At 36.0% G+C, this 21,789-nt stretch overlaps 1 non-coding gene across 1 annotated transcript; it reads right to left on the bottom strand.

The window, feature by feature from the left end:
- Positions 1–21,135: 21,135 nt before the first annotated feature.
- On the bottom strand, positions 21,136–21,242 carry LOC133302693 (small nucleolar RNA R71). Its single transcript, XR_009750378.1, has one exon. It is a non-coding gene; the product is annotated as a small nucleolar RNA R71 (small nucleolar RNA).
- Positions 21,243–21,789: the final 547 nt, after the last annotated feature.

Genomic DNA, 21,789 nt, shown 5'->3' with positions numbered 1-21,789 from the left:
AAGGATAAGTCCTTAGAAGTAGTTAACAAGTGCTTCAGCAACCAGGAAAGAAGATAAACCTTAAATAATTAGGCAGATGCGTCTAAGTTCTTAAGGGATATGCAATGCAAAGCATAAAAATGCGAAGGCAGATTACGAAGAAAGGTAAAATACTTCAAAGAAGTCAAAAAAATTAAAATCGCACCAAGGCAATATTCAGAGCAAATCAAAAGGGGCTCTTTTAAAAACAAAAATTACAAGTTAAATCCGGCATCCCGGTCCTTCAAGCAGCGGGGTTGGCAGGAGTCTCCTCTCGTGTAGCGGGACCCGCGGGCTGATTAGTGGCCTCCTCACCTGCTTTAACCATGATCTCCTCAACATTTTCGGTTTGAGTAACCGAATCATCAGCAGGAGATTCCGGAGGAGGAGCAACAATTTTACCCTGGCTGACATACGCCTTAGGGTGTAACCCGGATGCATTAAACTGCAAATCAGGGTTGAGCACTTTCAGTTGATCCAACGCATTGTTGAAGGAGCCCACCACCGACTTCTCAAGTTCACCCTGATAAAGAAGAGCTCTGTCCTCAGCCTCCTTCAGCTTTGTCTCAACCCCTTCATGGATAATCTTGAAGTCCGACAAGGACTTGGAATTGAAAGTATGCAAAGCTTGAAGTTCAAGGTGCTCTTTTTGAAGTTTGGTGAAATTTTCTTTCATCTTAGACAAGTCTCGAATTGCCTGGTCCTTCTCATCCTTCATTTGGACCAGTTCGGCAACGGTTTTCCCCCTCTCTTCCCGAGCTGCGTTCAACTCGTTTAGGGTACGGAGAAACTTGTTCTTTAGAGAAAGTAAAGGCCTATCCATGGTCGACATCTTCATGCAGGAAAGCTCCATATCCTCCAATTCTTGTATTTAAGTTGAAATGAAAGGAGATAAGTTGAAGAAAATCTTAGGGGGGCAAACAACATCCGAAGAGCACTAGTTACTCCAGATTGCCACAATGCATGTTTGGAAATCCCAGAAGAGGGTGGAGGCATAGCGGACTTCGCCACGGCTTGGGAGGAGGAATGGGCACCTTTGTCGGCAGGAACTCCTTTTGCTTTTTTAGCCGAGATACCTTTGGTTTTCTCGGCATTGGCAGTGGAAGGACTCGTTGACTTGTTTCCAGGGGCCTTTCTTTTTTTGCCCGTCAAGTCGACAACTGCTTCCCTTTTACCCTGGCCCAAAACTGACAGCCAGCTCGGTCGATCGTCTTACTGGTCCAGTTACTTATCTTGCTGTTGGTTTTCCATACTGGGAACTACAACATCAAATCAATAAATAGAGTCAAAATATGCAATGTCAAAAATATGCACATAAGTGTAAAGGAAAGGCATACTTATTTCAGCATCAAGCTCCTCTTGGGACTTGTAAAGAAGGGACAAAACGCTCACATAAGTCTTCAAACTGTTATATGCACGCATAGAAATCACGCTATTGGCATCAGTGATGCTCAACCCGGATTCCATAAAACGATAGCTTGAGGAACGAAATCGGTAATGGTCAGATGACCAGCAAAGAGGAAACCATTCCTCTACATCCTCGAAATTGCAACCTTTGAGGAACCACACTTCATTTCCAGGATGTGCAGAAACTTTGAAAAACTTCTCCTTGAAGTTCTTGAAAGAATCAGTGTAAACATGAAAAAGTTTACGACCAGGGACACCCCGAATGGTGACCCAACCTTTTAGTTTTGGTGGTTCACGGCCAGTTCAGGGAGTAAGAGGCATAAAAAAGTAAAAGAAAACACAGACAGAAGGCGAAAGGGCGAGGTATGCGCAAAAACGCTCGAACGCCTTGACAAAACCCCAAGCATTGGGGTGAAGTTGACTGGGAGCTATGTGAAGATGATTCAAGAGGTCCATTTAAAACTCGGTAAAAGGAAACTTGACACCAAGTTGAGTTACCACGTCTCGGTAAAAGAAAAAAAAAGGGTTCAACCAAAATCCTCCCAGAACAAACGGGTATGTCTACGTGTAGAGGGCCTAAATCAAAGTTTTCTAATTTCCCTACGGGGAGACCAGCCACATCGTCTGCACTCAGCTCGGACGTCGTGTTTAACACTTCATAGGTCACCCAGGGAAACTAGGATACTAAGGAGGATGGAGGCGACTCAGAATATGACTCGGCAGAACCCGACTCCTCTGTTACCTCTTGGGGGAGAGAAGCCATAAATACCTAAGACAATAAAGTAACTTAATCAGAAGGATAGAATGGGCATACCTGAATTAAAAATGATACTAGATGAAGAATCACTAGAGGATGAAGAAGTCCACTTCTCCGAGATGGTGATGGGATCGTCTGCCTTGCCAGATGCAGAGGTAGATCCCAGAACATCCCCATGATGGCAGCTAGCCAAAGTAGACTCAGCTAGAGAGTCACATCCTTGCTCAATAAGCTCGAAACTCAGATAGACACAAGAATAACAAGGAACGGTTTGCCGGATAGAGGAAGGCTGGGGAATATCTTCGTTGATTGATGGAGGACCAAGTTTTGTTATGAGAGCATCACAGGAAGGCTTAGAACTGGATTGGGAGAAATACTGGGGGATACGTCTACTTGCAGAGAGACGACTCCTACCTCGATTGGGTGTACCTCTACCCCGGCTCTGCCCTAATTCTCTAAGGCATAACCCGAATCTCCTCTGGGATCTCCCACCGCGACGACCGTGAAGCTTGGCTTCCAGTTCTTCCTCCTCGGTTCTGGGAACCCCCTACAACCAAAAACGAACACAGGAGGGAATGTTTTTGAAAAGTTCAGAATCTTATTCCTTCTTCTCCCCACAAGGCAAAACTGAAGAAAGAGGGTTTTTACCTCCCATTTTGTTAAGTTCCAAACGACGCCAAATTTTAAAATAGAAAAGGAAAAATGACAAGGGGAGGAAAACGCACGAGTGAAGCAGCGTGCGACACTTTATAAATGCAGAAAGTTGATGCAAAAAAGAAATGCTAGGTTGATGCAAAAAAGAAAAACATTACAATAGAAATGGCCAATGTCTGAAATGCAGATAGCCAAATGTAGAACATTTGGGAGAAATATAACGCAAGTGTGAAGGAAAGTGGTAAGCACCTGAATGAGGAAGATGAAGAAGATGAACTTGCACAGAGAATGTGTAAGAACACTTGAAGATGCTGACGCTCAAAGGATTTAGGGCAAGAAGTTTCTCCAGAATAAGCAAAGTAAAAAATGAAAAGAGGGAAAGGCTCCTACTTATATAGGCACGAGGAAAACTGCTGCGGTTACGAATGGTAAGGGTCAAGGGTACCAATGCCATTTCACTCCCAAGGGGTAACTGCAACAGTCGTGGATGGCAAGGGTCAGGGCCACCAGTGTCATTGCACTTCAAAAGCAATGATTAGACACCTGAAATGACGCTACTAATAAATGCGCACGAAATGCGAAAACGACTGCAGCATGCTAACACACGCGACCGGCAGCACATGTCAAAATGAAATAAGTGCAACCGATAAGTTGACACTAACATGTATTTAACTCTTAACCGGATTATACAATGATGCTTGGGGGCAACTCCCCAGTTGGATTTCAACTAATCAAACACATTCGTTATCCGTTTGCATATGCAGAGTATCTCGTTGGGTTCATGCATAACCCGACCATGCAACTAATTAGGAAAAATCATTCCCGATTCCAAAAAAACGACAAGCTCAGGACGTGTGCGTAAGGTATGATGCTTGGGGGCAACTCGCCAGTTGGATCCCAACTACTCAAGCACATCCCAAACTCGGTATAGGAATACGTGAAATGTTTTCCCGGGTTCATGCTCAACCCGCCGAGATAAGGGGAAATGAGGACCCCGGTTGAAAAACACTCAGATCAAGGAACATTCATGTAAAGAGTTTGCAAAAACTCAAATGCTCTCAGCCCAGCAAGAAGCTTAAAGTAAAGCGCAAGGAAATTCACCCCGGCAACCCGGAAGCCCGGGTAGTTTGGCTGAGGGGCAACTGTTTTGGACCCGCATAAAGGGCCCATTGAATGGCTGGCCCAATAATGGGCAATCTAAGATCTGAATCAATTATAATTACAGATAATATCCATCAATGATACTAATCCTAATACGACGGCATAGCAAACAAGCTTGGGCCTTTATCAGAGGCATCAAAGGCCCCACACCTTACTACCCACAGGTAACCTTTATAAATACAAGGTAAACTCTAAAGGTACGGTACGCTCTCTCTTACTGTTATGCTGTCACTGTACGCACACACACCTCTTTGGCTAACGCCGTTATTAGTTCGTTGTGCACAGTGATCTGCTTGACTCAAGGGTATCTCTTTCATAGATACCTTAGAGAGGGCACTAGATCCAAGATTAACATACCAGTCCATTAGGCTGGACATCTCTGTCGCCAAGAGAGAACACCAAGTGTATCTAAATACAAGTCCTATCACTTCTATATAAAGATGAAGAGTACAAACTTTTATATCCTAAAGTTATAATATATTTAATCCCCATAAAATATAATAATGTCCATTTATAATATTTGTTATTTAATTATTTTCACATTCTAATATTGTTTGTAATTAATGAATAATATTTCAACTTATTCCCACAAAATCTCATGAAGCATCTCGCAGATAATGGCAAGATCAACTCTTGCAGAAACAAAAAAACAAAAAAAAAATGAAAAGTTGTTTACATGGTCTTCAACATTCATAAGTAAATTTAATTTGAGATAGTCTACCAAAAAAAATTTAATTTGAGATATGGGTTCTTTTTCTAATTTCTATTTGTTTAAAGTATTACTATTTTTTTTAGGCTTTGTTCGGGAGTTTGGAGGGAAAGAGAATGAAGGAGATCTAAGGAGGAGAAAGGGCAAGGAAAAGAAGAAAAATGAGGGACAACAACCTTTTTGCCATTTTTATGGAAAAAATTTACCGGATTACCACGCTAGAATTTTTTTTTGCCAAAATGCCACGTCACCAAACTCGTTGCACTGTGCAGCGAGATTACGTGGCACCATGTCAGTAAGTTTAAGGCCACGTAATCTCGCTGCATTGTGTAGCGAGATTACGTGGCAGAGCCTAATTCGTTGCATTGTGCAGTGTTTCATGTGGCGTCAGTAGCAATTTGACACGTGGATTAAGAGGACGAGTAAATGCTGATTTATTTTTTGTTTTCTTTTTAAAAAATATAATAAACAATAAAGACGATGGAGTGTCCATCAGAAAACAACAAAGATGATGGAGTGTCCATGGGAAAATGATAAAGACGAATTAATGTCCAATAAATACCGTTTTTTTTTTTTTGGAAAATATAATACACAATAAAGATGATGGAGTGTCCATGGAAAAACAATAAAGACGAATTAATGTCCAATAAATGTTGATTTATTTTTTGAAAATATAATACACAATAAAGACGATGGAGTATCCATAGGAAAACGATAAAGACAAATTAATGTACAATAATTGATGATTTGTTTTTTGTTTTCTTTTTGGAAAATATTTTTCTCATGTCGTTGGAGATAGCTATCTCATGTTATACACTCATCGAATTTTTTGCCAGTTTTTTCCTTCTTTTTTTCCTTTTGTTTTAAAGTGTGGACCTCACATATTTATCTCACACACAAGAGAGAACTATCTCAAGCAGCATGAGATTAATAACTCCCAAATATAATACACAATAAACATGATGGAGTGTCCATGAGAAAACGATAAAGACGATTTAATGTCCAATAAATGATGATTTATCTTTTGTTTTCTTTTTGGAAAATATAATACACAATAAAGACGAAGGAGTGTCCAAATGGAGTATTCATGGGAAAATGATAAAGACGATTTAATGTCCAATAAATGTTGATTTGTTTTTTGTTTTCTTTTTGAAAAATATAATAGACAATAAAGACGATGGAGTGTCAAATAGAGTATCCATGGAAAAATGATAAAGACGATTTAATATTCAATAAATGCTAATTTTTTTATTGGTCCTCTCAATTCATGTGTCAAATTGTTACTGTCGCCACATAAAACGCTGCACAATGCAGCGAATTAGGCCTTGTCACGTAATCTCGATACATAGTGCAGCGAGATTACATGACCTTAAACTTGTTGATATAGTGTCACGTAATCTCGTTGCACAGTGCAGCGATTTTGATGATGTGACATTTTGGCAAAAAAATTTCCTAGCGTGACAATCCAGTAAATTTTTGCCAAAAAAGTGGAAAAAGAGTCGTTGTCCCAAAAAATGAAGGGTATTCCCTTCTCGTTGTTTGAGAGTTAAAAATATGATAAGGAAAAAACGGAGGGTTAATGATATTTTTTTTACAATTTTACCCATTTTAAAAAACTATTATAATTATTATATTACAAATAAAATTAAATTCAAAATTTCTAAAAAAATTGTTTATGTAGTTTTCACATTTAAAAAGTGATTCTCCCTATAAAAAAATATTTTCTCTCTTTAAAAATTATTTTATACAGTACTGCAAATTAATTTCTCTCTCTAAAAAATTATTTTATTATTTTAATTTTTTTAGTTATAAGGGTACATGAGTAATTTTTTTATTTACCCTCTCATACCTCCAAATTGGGAGAACTTTAATTTTAAGGGTGAGAAGAGTTTTTGAGGGTTCTATAAAAATCCTCAATTTTCTTTCCCTATTTTTTTAAATGTATAAACAGGGAAAAATAAAATCTTCCTCTTCCTTTCCTCTCCTAATTTATACTCGCAAACAAAGTCCCATATTTTATCTCAAATGTTTTGGGATAAGAGTATTCAAGCTATAAATTTCATTTATGTTTCATCTTTTCAAAGGAAAATACTGGATTTTTATCAAAAATAAAATAAAATATATTGGAATCATAACATAGAAACTTACTAGTAGATATATAATCTTTATAAGATAATTATTCATATAGTTGTGTTTTCTTTTGCAAATCATTTGATAACGCTCTGAGTCTCTTTATAACTTCATTCAAATGATTCAACTTTAAATTTGAGATATATCCCATATATATATATATAGACTAATATTTCTAATATTATATGAGATAAATTTATTTTCTACACAAAAAATAAAAGTATGTGAGACCTGTATGGATCTATGTGAAGAGAAAAAGATAAAACATGAATTTCAGATACTTTTATGTCATGTGTAGAAGATGAATTTATTTTCTATAACATAAGAATCAATAAACCCATATATATTCATGTAATTTACAAGTTTCCTCTTGTTTGTAAAGGATAAGCGTTCAATAAAAAAATAAAAATAAAAACGTGCTCAATTCAAAATAGTTATTCAAAGCTCTTGTTTGTAAAGTGTGAGGATACACGTTCATTAAAAAAATAAAAATAAAATATGCGCTCAATTCAAAATAGTTATTCAAATTTCAAAGTTATGCTGATCTTTGTTATTTTTAGCCGCCCATTATGTTGTATAGTTTTCTTAATACTTAATCGTCGAGGTAAAATTTGTATATAAAATGTAGTCACAAAATCGTCGAAGTCAAAGATCAAAGGCGAAGACAAAAAACATATAGGTAAACAAAATATTATAACCTCAAGAAAGCTTCCATGCATATTTTAACATAATCTATCTTTCAAGACAGTAAGTGGTGGAAAAGAATACAAATAAAATTATGAACATAATCTATACAGATGAAAGATACAGGTCAACAACTATACGGGTCAATAGCGTTGGGCTTTTAATTTATCAGTCAAATGGGTCAAGCCCAATAAGGGACACAATTAGGATTCTATTTGCGCGAAGCATGAGCAACACTTTGAAAGGTGAATGAGAGAGAAAGGAGCATCCAAGAAAAAGTAAGAGCAACCATTGAAATCAATCCACAAGAGAAGAAAGTGAAGTAGCAGTTTTTTATCATTCTTTAACATCTCCTTTATCTAAGTCCAGTTGAACTGAAATTTTTTTTAGCACATTCCTATCGCATCATTCTTTATATCCGTATATCATATCAAAATCTAACTCTGACTTTTTTGGTTGAAACAATACGGAGGTGAAATGCTAACCACTAAACTATATCACTTTAATTTTCATAATAATGTTATTTATATATTTATTAAATATCTTTATATAAATTTAATTCTAACAATTTAACTTATAACCCATAGGTTAAATCAATGACTAATTGAGTACCCGAGCAAGGCAATAACCGAAAGCAATCTTTGATGGACTAAGTAAGGCCTATTATCATGTGACAATATTGAATCTCTTCAATTATATATGTAGAGTTTAACATTTCGTTGTTGAGGAATGAGGATTGAGGAGACAGTAAAGAAAAGCACATGCCAACAAGTCCATCAAGTGGAGTAAAGGGATCTTCAGTCTTCATTTCTCCAAAAAAGTAAAACAGGCAATCAGATTTTTGGCACTAACTACATTGGATTAGGCCCGGTAGCCCTATTACAATGGATACAAATGCATCCAAGGCCCCTGATCATTCGTTGGTTCCCGAAAGATCAACACATGCATAATCAAAATTTTGGAACATGTAACCCCAAGGGTAGCTCAGTTGGCAGCTAAGCTCTCAAGGGATTGCTTGGTGCAGGGATCAAACCCTGCGTCAATCAGTTTCTTGAAAAATCTTTGGGGGCCAGATGATAAGCTAAAAAATCTTCGGTTGGGAGATTAGTCTCGTCCTTTCTCCGGTTGCGAAGCTTAGTGCACCCACTGTTACAATGAGGGGCTAGCCCAAACGGGCCATACCCCGAGGGTATGGCGCTCGGAGAAGGTTGAATGAGGATACCTCCTGACAATGTACCAAAAAAAAAAAAAAATTTGGAACATGTCAACCCATTTGTCACTTTTTCAAAAAAAATTTACTCAAAATTTTCTAAAATGTCACGCATACAAGTTCGCTAAAGCAGATAGCGAAATTTAATTTGTTGACGTGGCCACCTAGTTCGCTACTACTAATAGCAAACTAGATGATTAAAATATACTTTGAACAAAAGTAGGACACATGTCAACCTCTCCCAAGTTTGCTATACATGTTAGTGAACTAGATGTAATAAAAGCATTTCTATTTCCCACGTTCTTTCATTGGTAACAGTAGTTTTTTTAAGAGGTGCAATTTCCTTACCATTTCTCTCTTCTTTTTCAAAAGCCCGGTATTTACCCACTCACTGGGAACTGTTGACTTGCTTTTTACAAAATTGAATCTTTTGTCTCTCGTTTTTGAATTACAGCTTCTTCTTTTTTTCTTAGTTTCATCTATGTGAATGCGGTTTTCATGTGATGTGGTCAATTTATTTATTTATTTTGAAACTGAATGATGCTCCGTTCTTGTTGAGGTAAGAGTGGGACTTTGAAGCTGAGAATTTCTTTAAAAAATGGATGATAAACTTCAAAGGAAGAGAGAGAAAGGATAAGGAAATAATGCATGTATTAAAAAAATTACTGTTACCAATGAATAGACCACAAAGAAAGAAGGGACATCCGTGGGAACTATAAAAGCATTTATTACACCTAGTTCGCTGGTATGTACAGTGAACTTGGGAGAGGCTGACACATGTCTTATTTTTTATCGGAATATATTTTGACCACCTAATTCGTTATTGATAGTAGCAAATTAGGTGGCCACATCAGCAAACCAAGTTCGCTACCTACTTTAACAAACTTGTATGCGTGACACTTTAGAAAATTTTATTGTTCGTGTGACAGTTAAGTAATTATTTTTTTAAAATGTGGCAAATAAGTCACTGTTCCCATAATGTTATTTAAAAAAAGGAGATTAAAAGAAAAACGAAGTACACAACATAATGAATGGAATGTCTATTTTTTTTTTCAAACAAATTAAAAAAACCCTAAATTTTCTCTATTGTAAGAAGTTTGGCAAGTTTAAGGAGAAATCTTAAAATATTTGAAAAACATTTTAAAATATTTTTATGATCTTTTAAAATAATTTTTATATTTCTTTATATTTTTATGATTTGTTTTTTTATTTAATGAAATTAGAAATTTAATAATTACTGTAAATAAGAATTAACATTTTGTATTTCTCATCATGTCATAATATTTCATATCAATTTAGTATCCTACTATTTACTTTGTCTTTATTTATTTATGTCTTCCCTAATTATATTTATCCTTTATTCTTTACCCCAATAATTTATCTTAATACCAAATCATTTCTTTTCCCTCCCCTTAACATTTTTGAGAATAATTTTATATAATCAACAAATAACTCTATTTTTTAAACTCTTTTCTTTTTTGTAACTTCAGCTTAAAAATAATTTAGATGTGTCAAACAACTCTTAATTGACTGCAATTGGTTAACGTTTTGGACATATATATTGGCCCGACTCAATTTTCTCTGTTTCACCTTGATCTTTTCGTGCATAACCGCATACGATTACTCATTTATATACTTTAATATCTTCTAAAAGATACTCCGTACCGTAGTCCCATAATTGTACCATCATATTCTCTAGTCTTATGTTGACTTAAAAGGGCCATTTGGTAGACTAATATTTTTTTTTGAGTAAACATCATTTTTAGTCCCTGGCAATATCTACGAAGTCCTTTTCAGTTCCTGACAATAAAAAAGGACCAAATTGGTCTCTGAAAGTACAAGAAAAGGGTCACTCTACATATTTGAGAGTTGACATAAGGACTAACATGACCCTTTTTTCGTAATTTCAGGGACCAATTTGGTCCTTTTTTATTGCCAGGGACTAAAAAGGACTTCGTAGATATTGACACGGACTAAAAATGGTGTTTACTCTATTTTTTTTATCGGGAAAGCATAATAACGAGAAATATTAAAAAAAATTATTTGGTAGATTGAAATATTACTGAAAAAATTGATTTAAGTTTATAAAGTCTATGTTTGGTTGAAGTAAAATATTGATGGGAGACTGAAATATTACTGAAAAAATTGATTTAAGTTTATAAAGTCTATGTTTGGTTGAAGTAAAATATTGATGGGATAATGAGTGTAAATTATGAAAAAGGGCATATTTTATTTTTGAATATGAAAAAAAAAAAATGTAACCGCTGATTAAAATTTTAGTCCCGTCTATCGTTCGGGTTGTCTAGTTCTACCAACGTCTCTGACCTTTGTGTCTCTTTTTTTTTTTTTTGGAGTTACCCAACCCTAATTATCTCTTTGAGACGAGTTGGCTCCTTCCGGTATCCCCACGAGCTTCGACTCTTTGAGCCGGCTATGGGACTAATCCGGAGTGCGGGGAACAGTGATGGCTAAAGGTTCAGCCCCCTCCCCAAGAATGCATTCAGCGAGAATTGAACACATATCCAATCCCACTGTATTTCTAATATGATGAGGTTAACCCAAATGTTTATATGAAAAAGCAAAACATTGTAATAATGCTCAGAATTACTAGTTGTTATATTTTTTACAAGGGGTTTGCATTTATCATTTAGCATGACCACAATTTTTTTTTCTACATACACAATATTTTGTGGGACTTGCATGTTTTGAAAAAAAAAAAAAAAACTACGGCACACAAAATGAATCTCTATAACATAACACAATTATTTTTCCTACAACATAACCCTTATAAAATCCTTTTTATAATATGGAAACTTTTTCCACTATTTAGCGATATGCATGTAGGACTTTCTAATTTTTTTGGCTGTAGCATTCAGTTTAACAAAAGAGGTTTAAATGGTTCACTAGCTTTCTTTTTTGGCCAAGTTGTCACCAATATTGTGCTTAGACCAATAATTTATTAATATATTTCATTGCATTTTGCTTGATCTTATGATTTCTTATGATCTTATGTGCTTAGACCCCAATTTTCATATCTTAGTGCCCTGTGCTTCATATTCACATTACGTTTAAGTTAGTGATAACTTATCTGCTTTATCTCAGGGTGTTACGAAACGAATCGGTAGAGGTATGCATGAATTGGCATCTAAAGTTGATGAATATGCTCGTGGTATGGTGGGTCCCCTAGGTTCTACTCTTTTTGAAGAGCTTGGGTTGTACTACATAGGCCAAGTGGATGGACATAATATTGAAGATCTATTATGTGTTCTGCAAGCAAGAAGTAGCATCCTTGGATTCAATGGGTCCTATCTGGGTTCATGTTCATGTGATAACGGATGAAAATCAGGGAGAAGAAAACAGTCAGAAAAGTGATATAACAGATGGGAGCAAGGTGGTATTGCTTTTTGCTATTCGTGTTGTAATTGTATTCTATGTATTGTTCCATTGCATGTTATTTCTTGTTGTGAAATAGGTTATATTGCCAATTACAAGCTTACACTCTAGTTCTTAGTCTCATTTATTTATTTAATTTTTGGTTTTCCATTCTTTTCTCTCTAGCTAATTTTATTTCAAATACTTAAGCCTTTCAGAAAATGAAATGAATCACTTCATTTATTGATTAGCTTACAGATAAACTTTATAGAATAGCTTGTAACTAACTAACTTATTAAGGATATGATACTATACAAAACAACAACAACAAAACAATCAAGCCTCGTACCATTGGGCTCTATCAACAACAAGAAGTTCTTTTTTTAATGTTAGAGTAAATACCTTTTTTAGTCTCTAACAAAAAACACGGTCCCCACTTTAGTCCCTTACAAAAATAAATTAGTCAGTTAGTCCCTAACAAATTCAAAGTGGATCCATTTAGTTAAAATCGTGGTTCCTCACAAATTCAAAAAAAACCCATATTAGTTCCTTAAAAGGACTAAAATGGGTCCACCTTAAATTTGTTAGAGACTAACTGACTAATTTATTTTTGTAAGAGATTAAAGTAGGGACCGTGTTTTTTTGTTAGGATAAAAAAAGGTCTTTACTCTTAATGTTATTTCCTTACATTTTTTTAGGTGTTCCTCTATCCCCTTTAATATTCTTTCTAAGCCTTTTCACCCTTACTTGAGCTGAAGCCAAGCCAGTACTGCAATTATTTGGATTCTTATCTGGATTAGCGTGGATATTATTAATATTTCATATAGGTGTACTGCCACCACTTCTGAATGGCAGGAGATTATAATTTATCTTCTTTATGTCTTGACTGTCGCACTATTTTGAAAATTTGAATGATATGTCATTTGTCCAAACAATTTTTAATGAGTTGCTTATGTTAACTTTACAGACTCTGTTAAATCTGATTCGTTAGATTATGCTGTTTGGCCTCGAACATATGGTGATTGCTTTGTGGAGACTTTGATTGCAAAAGTAGAGAAAGACAGAGATATTGTGGTTGTTCATGTAGGAATCATGATGGAACCATCACTCAAACTGTTTCAGGAAAAATTTCTAGATAGGTTTTTTGATGTGGGAATGGCTGAGCAACATGTAATCACATTTGCTTCTGGTTTGTCATGCGGTGGGTTGAAGCCATTTTGCATTATACCTTCCTCCTTTCTACAAAGAGCTTATGATCAGGTCCAACCTTTTTTCAGCTTAAACTATCATGATGACCACTATCTGTTGTTCGCAGGAAATGGGAATTTCTTGGAGAATAAGATTTTATAGCTGATATTTGAAGCCAGGTGCATGGATCAATTGGAGGGATCCACCATCCATGCTCTGACTCTTTACCAGTGCTGATTTTGATCAATAGCCACTGTCACTTATCAGCAGAGCCAAAAAGATGTGTCATTCTTGTTGTTTAATAAGATTATTTATGCTTCATCTTCATTGAGTTTGATATCTTGAGAATATGGAATGAGTTACTAAAATTTATTAATCATGATGCTAAGTTTATCTCCTCCTTTTGTTCTTCCTTCTCGCTGATAGCAATATATTATTTATTGCAGCCCCAATGGAGCTTATAGTTCTGGATTCAAACCAATAACTCATCATGTGATCTAAAGGCATGTTCAACCAAATTTTGCATCTGTTATTGTGCTGTGGTAGAGCCCAAATAAGATCGGAAAATATGGCCAACAGGCAAAAAAATAAGAGGCTAAGGATTGGAATCTATAAATACTTTATATTTAGATATCATTTTCCAGTTGGTTGCTGTAATGGCTTGGAATTTCTTATCATTTTCAAATACCTTAATAAGTATTATGGCCCAAAGGGGAAAAAAAAAACCTGCAGTCTCTATGGTTGAATTCTTTGAAAGAAAGAAAAATTGTTTGAGTCAACAGAATAGGATATATGTATCTTGATGTCAGGAAAGCCAAGCAAGAACTGCTGATTCATACTGTGCAGATTATACCAACTATGGCAGTGTGTGCCAAATATGTCCATTCATGACACATGCTCAAGAACAATTACCAAAATCCTCACAACATTATACCATGTATGGCAGGGTGTGCCAAAGCTTCCCTCAGCATAACTGGCAAATCATACTGTGCAGATTGGTGGAAGACACATCAAGGTCAGTAAGCCAGATCGGTAGATAAAGATGCCACAATTTATCAAGTGTTGAAGAAACATATTGCCCCACAGGACTGTATATGTGACCTTGAATGCCAATTCCCCCAACTGGGGCAGTTTTTCCTTTTGCAAATCAAGAATATGTTGAATGTATTTTTTTGGAGATGATCTAGTGTCACATCTATCTTCAAGCAATGTAATTTACGACATAATGTATCAATGAAGAATGGATACAGTAAAGAAATTTACGCATTACAGTCTGAATATACTAAGCTTCCTGTAATAGTTTTTTCCTGTCTTGTAAAGTTTTATTTTGTCATAGGTGGGAATGAATTGTGTCAGTTATATAATTTGTTTGCCTCCTTAAACTATTGTCAACCGAATATTATAACAATTTACAATCAAATTCATTGCTCTAGTTTAAAGGACCGTTGTTTACATTCAAAAACAATTATACCATACATCATTTTAATATGGTATCCAAATGGGCAGAGTCAACTAAAGCCTTTAGTTGGCAGCTAAAATCGTGCAAAGAAGACGGGTGATCCTATAGAAATCTTGAGTTCTTAACAGTAAGGGGGATACAAATTCTCTGTAAATCATGAGCTCTTCAAGTCTATCAGCTGTTTTTATAGGCATGTGCAGGGGATGTATCACTCCTTGCCTTCAAATATACTGATATTGGTGATTATGAAATCTATGATAGGGTTATCTTGTGCTAGCAAGCATCTTCACCAGCTGCTTGTAGTGTCACCATGCGTCAGTATGCAAATATCCTCTCCCTTAGTTTCTGTCATTGAATAAATAGGTCCAAATAAGCATCTATGTAAGATAAAAAATACCATTAAACAAGATATACAAGACCAGTCAGCAGTGAACAATACAAGTAATGAACCCAATTTTGACAAAGAATCAAAGTGTACATTTTAATCACCAAGCCATTAAATGCATGTATTATTGACAATGAACATATTACAGGTCTAAAAATGAAAACTTATGCCATTCAATGTACATATTACAGGTCAAAAAATGTACCATATTACCTTTATTGATTAACAATGTATATGCTAAAACTATACAATGTTATTGTTGTTACTTGCAAGCTGATCACACATTGAAAACATATCTCTAAGGCCATACTCGAGTGGCGTATCCAATTTTGACAGTTAAACTAATACCATATCAATACAATAGTGTCTCCACGAAGATCAAGCTAATGGTATCCAAATGTGACAAGTACTCTAGTTTCCACAGCTATCTCTCCATTAAGTATCCAAGTTGCTAGGCCAAAATCACCAAGCCATCATAATTCAACAGAGCAATAAACTGTTAGAAAAAATATAAAGAGTCGACATTTATGTCATTTAGCTTATAAAAAAAAGGGGACTGTATACAATTTAATATCCAAAGCAACTAACACAAATTACAAACAACAGAAATATAGCATTCTAATCATATTTCAACAACAAGTTAATAAACAAGACGGCCACTAACCTTATTTCTATCATATGGATGATGCAATCCTAGTTAGCAAACGACAACACAAAAATATATTTCAGAAAAAAAAAGGTCTGCTTTGTATGGCTTTTGGACTCTGATGAAGGCAGCTCATATCAAGTGTCAACCAACTCAAACTATGTTTGGACATAATGAAACAAACAATCTTTATTTAACCAGCAAAAAAAAAAATTCCCTTTAGACGCTGTTAGGATGAATTTAACCTGGGTCAATTCATAAACTCCCACAATGCCTAATCTTTTTAGACGGGTACCTATGGTACCCTGGACCCTTTCATTGTTGTTGGTTTGTAAAAAAAAACATTAAAAAGGACAGTAGTCAATTGCATCCCTCAGTGCCTCTGTTATTTAACCACCTCCTAAACAAAAATTTTAGCAACATCTGCAGCACACAAAAATTACACAAAGCAATAAAATGTGTGTATTTTGTTAGACGATCCAATACCATAAAAATAATGTCTTTTCCCATAAATTTAGAAAATCCTCCCACAAAATCCGTGAAAATACCATTTCATACCTAGGAGATGATAAGGAGGGTCTGAATTAAACCTGTAGCCTATAGGTGACAACGTTTAAGCCTTGTTCTGTTGTCATACATAGCAAGTAGCCACATAAACATGAATGTCTCTCTTCGTACCTTCCCAATAAACTCTATATTCCTTCATTTCTTTTAAGCGTGAGGAAATAACTAGAATGCCTTCCAACACAGGAACCGTGAAACTCTCTAAGTATTACATGAATAAATTCAGAAATCTTAGAAAAAACTAACCTTCCTTCAAACAACAGACGTCCATCCCTAAAAACAAATTCAGCTTGTGATGCTGAATCCTCCAATAGCTCTTGAATAATGCTTCTTAATTTGTGATCAGCTTGCAAGTCATCTTCCAATTTTGAAAGGCTTCTATGAGCCCCTATTCCCTTTCCAAACACATCTATCACCATTGTCATTTGAATGTTGGTAAATAATGATCACGTGATGTAATGATATAATTAACTTTGTTATATGGGCTAAGTGGTTAAAGCCGTGAAATAGTTTATGTTATGTATGATACAAAAATAAAGGTTTATTAGGAGAATTGTACGGAAGTTGTGTGGGGTTAAATATCCCCAAAGCAAAACAGGGCTGATATGCCCCTGTACAGGGAGTAATCAGATAAATATTCGATTACTCCTTGGCAGAAACGAATTTGTTTGCTACTGATAGGACGAAAATTCGTTTCCATCTAAGCCTGTTTTAATGGCAAAATATCCTCCGTTCCCTCGTCTGTTGAGCAACTTCAGCACTAAAAACACATGTTTTAATATCTTTTTGATAAAAACACGGTGGGAAATGAATGATGACATAATCCTTTGAAAAATTAGTAAAAGGGGAACAGATTGGGAACATTAAATATACCTGCTCCACTAACTCAATCTCTCTGGCCACTTTGCAAGAAACGTTGAAAAGAAGTTTTCATAAAGTATAAGCGGTGCAGCAATTAAGCACGAAGAAACGTGTACAACAAGGAATAAAGAGTTCCCATTGGCTAAGAGGAAAAAAAGGCATGGGGGACTGCAGAAGAAATGACAAATCTCAACAATTAGTGTCCCATCTAGCAACTTGCATCCCTCTGAGCACTGTTCACACCGCCCCGTTCATGTAGTCAAGAAACCAACTCCAGGGAAATTACAAGCTTTGCCATCCATTCTTCTGCTTATAAATAGGACGTTCCAGCACGAAGAAAATCATCGAATTCCTTAGTAAGAGATCACTTAGTTTATTTTGTATTTTTTTACATTTCTGTTGTATAGTGTTAGCAGTAGTTAAGTGACAACAACTTCTTCTCTATTATATATCACCCACTTGAGACTCCTGTTGGGTGAAAAATATATTATGATGAAGACGTTCCTCAGTTTACTAAGAGAAAACACAGTTGCTCTCTTAGTTTCATCCTAAGTGCGCAAGTGCACGCATAAAGTAATAAATGGGAGTATTAATGCCTAGATTATCATTCCCACAAGGATGGAACTCTAATTAATGCCTTATACTATTTTACAAAGAATAAAAATGAAAAGAGAAGTTAGTAATTGACCTGTTTGATCAAACATTCCCTACTATCTTGACAACGTTCCTCAAGATAGTAGGTTCAATCTGACAACAAACATTTCATCGCTTCGTTATGTATGATACCCTTCTTGTTGAGAGAAGGAAAACAATATTCATGGGAGATTTATAGATACAAGATTGAACAAATAACAGAAAAAAATAACAATTGTAATAACAGTAATTAAGAGACAACATTATGGATGGGGTAAAACAGTTTTAACAGAAGGAACGGATTCACTGTTCCATTCTTAAATAATCATTTTCTCTACTCAAGACTTAACACTTTTGTCTTTGTTCCAGTCTCTTTACTGCCAACGTCTGATTCCTCAGCTTATGGACTGGATGACTCACAAGTTTCCATATTCCTATGGCTCCCTTGACTCCAACAGGTACTGGGTACAGGACCTTCAAGTGAACGAGGTGGTCCCTTATTCCTAAGGCAACCAGCAGTGTTGTTTCCACAACACTACCTTCCCCCTCTGGTTAAGCTGTCTGAAATCCCTTCCTTATGTAAGTTCCTTTCTCAGTATGTGTTCAATTTTCATTGATAGACAATGAATATAACTTACTTAACCAGAGAAATACAAAAGCTTAAATACAAAAGTTTTGAAAATAAGTCTTTAAGAACTTTGCAGTTTTTCCATTCCACAGATAGTTTAGCCCATGGCTACTAGTTTAAACATAATTATTCCAAACTGAAGTCCCATAGACCCGAGATCCAGTTCAGAAATAATGAATGGAAAGGAGAGAAATAACACTTGTACTTAAATGAAAATAACTTGATTACAACAAAATAAAAAGTGGAGATTATGGTTGCTGCTCGTGAGGAGTCTCAAGTGGGTGATACAGAATGAAGAAGAAGTGTTGTCACTTAACTAAAGTTTAAACTATACAAAATACAAAGAAAAACTATAAAATAAACTAAGTGATCTCTCCTTAAGGAATTCAATATGTTCTTCGTGCTGGAACGTCCAATTTATAGGCAGAAGAGTGAAGGGCAAAGTAGGTAATTCTCTTAGAGTTGTTTTCTTGACTGCATGAAAGGGGCGGTGTGAACAATGCTTTGAGGGGCGCAAGTGGCTGGATGGGACAGTTATTGTTGAGATTTGTCTTTCCTTCTGATCATCCTCATGCCTTGCTTTCCTCTTTAGCCAATAGGAACCGTTTATTCCCTGTTGCGCACGTTTCCTCTTGCTTGATTGCTGCACCGCTTATGCTTTACGGAAACTTCTTTCCAACGTTTCCTGCGAAGTGGTCAGACATATTAAATGAGTGGAGCAGGTGTATTTAATGTTCCAAATTCGTTCCCCTTTTTATATATTTTCCAAAGGATTACGTCACCATCCGTTCCCCACTGTGTTTTTGTCAAAAAGATATTAAACATGTGCTTTTAATGCTAAAGTTGCTCATCTGGTGAGGGAATGGATGATATTTTGCCATCAAAATGGGCTTAGATGGGAATGAATTTTCGTCCCATCAACTCCTCACGAGCAACTACCATACTTCTCCACTTTTCATTTTATTGTAACCCAGTTTGTTACCAGTTAAATATACGTGTTATTTCTCTTCTTTTTCACTTGTTATCTCTGAACTGAATCTTGGGTCTATGGGATTTCAGTTTGGAATAATTATGTTTAAAGTAGTAGCCATGGGCTAAGTTATATGTGGGATGGAAAAACTGTGAAGTTCTTAAAGAACTATTTTCAAAACTCTAGTACTGAAGCTTTTGTATTTCTCTGGTTAACTGAGCTATATTCATTGTGTATCAATGGAAATTGAATATACTGAGAGAGGAACTTCTATAAGGAAGGGATTTCAGACAGCTTAACCAGAGGGGGATGGTAGTGTTGTGGAAAGAACACTGCTGGTTGCCTTAGGAATAAGGGACCACCTCGTTCACTAAAGGTCCTGTGCTAAGTAACTGTTGGAGTCAAGGGAGCCATAGGAATATGGAAACTTGTGAGCCATTTAGTCCATGAGCTGAGGAATCAGAGTTGGCAGTGAAGAGACTGGAACAAATACAGAAGTGTTAAGTCCTGAGTAGAGAGTATAGCTATTTAAGAATGGATCAATGGATCCATTCCTTGTGTTAAAACTGTTTTAACCCCTCCATATTGTTGTCTCTTAAATATTGTTTTTACTATTGTTATTTTTGCTTTATTCAATCTTGTATCTATAAATCTCCGATGAATATTGTCGTTCCTTCTCTCATCAAGAAGAATTTCATATATAAAACGAAGCGAGGAGCTATTTGCTGTCAGATTGAACCTACTATTTCTGAGGAACGTTATCAGGACAGTAGGAAACGTTTGACCAACCAGGTCATTTACTAACTTTTCTTTTCATTTTCATTCTTTTTAAAATAGTTTAAGGCATTAATTAGAGTACTATATTCGTGGGAACGATAATCTGGGCACTAATTGTCCCTCTTATTACTTGATGCGTGCACTTGCACACTTGGGTTGAAATCAAGAGAACGAAAGTGTTTTCTCTTGATGAACTAAAAGTAAAGGAACGTCCTTCATCATAACATTATAAGCAGCCAACACGAACAGAACCCAACAAGTTTCTGACGCCGTTGCTGAGGATAGTTACACTAAATTTTTTCCTTAATACTGTTTTAAGTACATACTCTGTGTATATTTCATTTTTTATTTTATTTTTGTCACATATTTTGCTGTTCATACTATCTGTGTTTTATGGTTTATGAGTGAAGAGTTTGAAACAGATTCTCATCACTCCACTGAAATAGCTGAGTTCTTCTTTGATCCTGAACCACAACGTACTTTACACAGGAGAAGAAGAGATCTCAGGGAAAATATTTTTGAAAACATGGCTGATCACAATAATAATGAAGATATCCCTCATGAACAGAACTTCAGAGCACTGGCTACTCTTTCAAGGAACAGACCGGAAAGAGGAGTAATTCTTTCCCCTGTAGCTCCCAATTTTGAGCTAAAACCCATCACGTTCCACATGATCAGGGAAGCTGGAGTCTTCAATGGACTCCCTGCAGAAGATCCTTACACACACCTCACGAACCTTCAAGATATCTGTGATAATTTCAGAAATGAGGGTGTGACAGAGGAGAGTATAAGAATGAGGTTGTTCTCTCATTCCTTCAAAAGCCAAAATATGGATGAAAATCTCACCCCTGGATCTATACACTCAGGGGAGGAGCTCTCTAATAAGTTCATAGAGAGATTTCTCCCTATGTCTCGCCAAGCTGATGTTAGAGCAGAGCTTTCTAACTTTAGAATGTTTTATGGAGAAAATCTCTATGAAGCTTGGGAGAGATATAAAGATATCATTAGGAAATGTCCAAACCATGGGGTGTAGAGTTGGGAAATCTTGCAGTCTTTTTATAAAGGGATTGATCATACTTCTCAATCACATTTAGACTTTGCTGCAAGAGGATATTTCTTTACATGAACTCTTGAATCCAGGTACGAAATAATAGAAGGCACTGCAGAATGATGTTCCAATGGCCACTGGAGAGAATGAGCCCAGTAAGGAAGCCAGACATGCTAGAATTAGACAAACAAACTGCCATGGAAGCCCAACTGTCTACATTGATAAACGAGGTGAAGAATCTAAAAACTGACCAAGAATGGAAGTCTTACAACTCACAGCCACTGAGAGTGAACCATGCTTAGCTTGTGGTGATAATCACGATTCAACAGACTGTCCATCCACAGCCTTGGTGTGTTATGTAGAAAATTTTGAGAACAGAAGCTTCACCCAGGTCAGAGACAATCAACATGCAGGAAACAACAACAACCAAAATCCTGGAGGCACCATAGTGAAAGATCATAACCATAACCCACAATGGAGACCACCCATAAACCAGAGACCATACAACAACCAGCAGCAACAATACCA

Source organism: Gastrolobium bilobum, unplaced genomic scaffold (assembly GCF_033153095.1).
Source record: "Gastrolobium bilobum isolate Gb01-03AN ecotype WA unplaced genomic scaffold, APGP_CSIRO_Gbil_v1 utg7258, whole genome shotgun sequence".
Lineage (NCBI taxonomy): Eukaryota > Viridiplantae > Streptophyta > Magnoliopsida > Fabales > Fabaceae > Gastrolobium > Gastrolobium bilobum.
The sequence above is the reverse complement of the archived record's forward strand: the minus strand, read 5'-3'. Positions and strand labels throughout refer to the sequence as shown.